Source organism: Microtus ochrogaster, chromosome 16 (assembly GCF_000317375.1).
Source record: "Microtus ochrogaster isolate Prairie Vole_2 chromosome 16, MicOch1.0, whole genome shotgun sequence".
In the NCBI taxonomy this organism is placed as follows: domain Eukaryota; kingdom Metazoa; phylum Chordata; class Mammalia; order Rodentia; family Cricetidae; genus Microtus; species Microtus ochrogaster.
In genome coordinates, this window is record NC_022018.1 from 16,938,337 (window position 1) to 16,941,458 (window position 3,122).

General features: G+C 48.4%; 1 pseudogene; it reads left to right on the top strand.

Annotated features, from left to right (window-relative positions):
* Positions 1 to 507: 507 nt before the first annotated feature.
* LOC102000427 lies at positions 508 to 1,778 on the top strand (annotated as a pseudogene).
* Positions 1,779 to 3,122: the final 1,344 nt, after the last annotated feature.

Here is a 3,122-nt window from a genome sequence, read left to right on the forward strand (position 1 = left end):
TCAGAGGAAGCCACTGTGCCCAGAAGGGGCTTCCTCCTTCATATGACCTAAGTGAAGGGGCTGCCTAGCTCTTTGGATGCTGTGTTGCTGTGTTTGCGGCTTTTGCCAATACTCCCATGTGCCTGTGTTCCTAACTCAGTTTGATGAGTTCCTGTTTATTTGCATAAAGTTAGTTTTCCGTCTGTGCCATGGTCTGTGCTCAACAGATGGCTGAAATTTACTTGGTCCAGGAGTGGAGACAACGCATCTCAGAAATTCAGTCAAAACTGGTCAGTTTTATACAGTGGGATGATCCAGGGCAAGGCCCGGCAGGAAAGCTACTGCTTTAGATAATATAAAGTAACTTAGAGTAGGTACAGCCTGAGGGGCATGTAAGACACAAATGCTATTTAACTGTAAGTAACTGGTGAAAAAGTAGCTAGCAGCATGAGAAACATTCGTAACAAAGTGATTAATATGTGGGTAATTTAAAATGTTAGCTGCGCTTCTTCTTCTGAAAAACACCAAATGGCGGATGACGCGGGTGCAGTGGTAGGGCCCCAGGTTCCGGGGGCCCAGGATTAGGAGGACGTGGCCCCTTCAGCGGAGGATTCAGCAGCGGACTTTTTTTTAATTTATGTATTTATTTATTTATTAAAGATTTCTGCCTCCTCCCCACCACCGCCTCCCATTTCCCTTCCCCTTCCCCAATCAAGTTCCCCTCCCTCATCAACCTTAAGAACAATCAGGGTTCCCTGCCCTGTGGGAAGTCCAAGGACCACCCACCTCCATCCATGTCTAGTAAGGTGAACATCCAAACTGCCTAGGCTCCCACAAAGCCAGTACGTGCAGTAGGATCAAAAACCCAGTGCCATTGTTCTTGAGTTCTCAGTAGTCTTCATTGTCTGCTATGTTCAGCGAGTCCGGTTTTATCCCATGCTTTTTCAGACCCAGGCCAGCTGGCCTTGGTGAGTTCCCAATAGAACATCCCCATTGTCTCAGTGTGTGGGTGCACCCCTCGCAGACTTATGGGCCGTGGTCACGGTTGAGGTTGGGGCCGAGTCTGAGTCCGTGGGGCTTGCGGAGGTTAAGCTGAAGACAAGAAGTGAATTCCAGTCACCAAGCTGGGCCGCCTGGTTAAGGACATGGAAATAGAGGAGATCTATCTGTTCTCCCTGCCCATTAAGAAGACCCAGATTATTGATTTTGTTTTTCCTGGGAGCATTCCTAAAGGATGAGGTTCTGAAGATCACGCCAGTGCAGAAGCAGACTAGGGTAGGCCAGCGGACCAGGTTCAAGGCTTTCGTCACTATTGGGGACTACAATGGTCATGTTGGTCTTGGTGTTAAGTGCTCCAAAAAGATAGCTGCTCTCATCCAAGGGGCCATCATCTTGGCTAAGCTTTCCATTGTTTTTGTGCGGACAGGCTACTGGGGGAACAAGATTGGCAAGCCCCACACTGTTCCTTGCAAAGTGACAGGCCGCTGTGGTTCTGTGTTGGTGCGTCTCATCCCTGCCCCCAGAGGCACTGGCATAGTCTCCGCTCCTGTGCCCAAGAAGCTACTGATGATGGCCAGCATTGATGACTGCTACACATCAGCCAGGGGCTGCACTGCCACTCTGGGCAACTTTACCAAGGCCACCTTTGATGCCATCTCTAAGACCTACAGCTACCTGGCCCCCAACCTCTAGAAAGAGACTGTGTTCACCAAGTCTCCTTATCAGGAATTCACTGACTATCTTGTGAAAACCTGCACCAGAGTCCGAGGACCCAGGCTCCAGCTGTGGCCACCACATAAGGGTTTTTATACAGAAAAATAAATATCAATAAGTCTGTTTAAAAATGTTAGTTGCAAACATGAGAATGGTTCAAAATGTAGGGGGACAGAATAAGCAGAGAATGTATTTATTCTGACCAGAATAAAGATGGCTAAGTGATAGGTTGCACAAGGCAAAGGAAGCAGAACTAGAGACATGGTGGCAGCTACAGGTTTGGGACCATGCCCATGGGGGATAAAGGAGAACATTATTGCCCAGTAGAGCAGGTCACTAGGCCACCAGGAGGCTCTGGCCACCACTGGGCCTGCCTCATCACATCACCCCATCGCTGCAGGATGGGATGGTGCACTGGGCTGTAGACCCAGCCCCACAGCCCCAGTTCAGCAGCTTGGAGATGCCTTCTGCACTTGTGTTTCTCACGCCCCTTGGTGTGTGGGGCAGGTAGTGTTACTATTGGGGTGCAAACATCACACCTTAGGAACTGGAAGGGATGCCGCCCTGAGGGCAAGGTGACATACAGCAGCACAGAGCTCACACAGGGCCTGCCTCCAGACGGGCTGCCCTTTCACAAGCTCACTCTGGAAAGAATGGCTCATTTTCTGGGTCTCCTTGAAAGACTTCCGTGATCTGTGTTGCCTCTAGAAGCCTTGTTGATGCCCACAATCTGTGCTGCTCCTGGAAACCATGTTACGTTCCTGATCCGAGCTGCTACTGACAGCATCTTTTACAACGGGTGGGGAGGCATCTTTTGTGGTGGTATCGATGACTGTAGACTCATAACTGAGAATGAAAGACATTGAAGGCTTCTGCGCCAAGCTCCCCAAAAGAAAGACATGAAATTACTAAAGAGAGTCTTTTAAAAATGTGATAGAGATGTTGAATTTGGCTCTTTACAGTTGATGGCTTCTGGCAGGGGCAGGGGATGGGGGGTGAAGGACTTAGTTTGTTCAAGGGGTTAGCCACTGGGAGTTGGACCGCGCTCCAGTGAGTACAGAGGCAACACAAATTGGACTCGGTGTTTATTTGTTTGTTTTTGTTTTTCTAATTATCTATTTGTTTGGAGGAAGGTGCAAGGTGGAGGGTGTACCTGGGAGGAACAGGAAAAGAGTGTGATCAGGGTGCATGAAATTCCCGAATAATTACTAAAACCATTATGTTGTAAAAAAAAATCAAAAATATTAGTAATGCTGGCATAACGTGACATTACTAGAGATGAACGAGACCATCTCTCTATGTCTGGAGAAAGATGGAGGAGCTAGGGGATTGCTGTGAGCAGAGGTCAGTGAAGGAGACTGTTTTCAAAAGCCCATGACCTTTGGAAGAAACAGAACAGAACAGAGGCTATAGACCATGAAGAGAAAAAT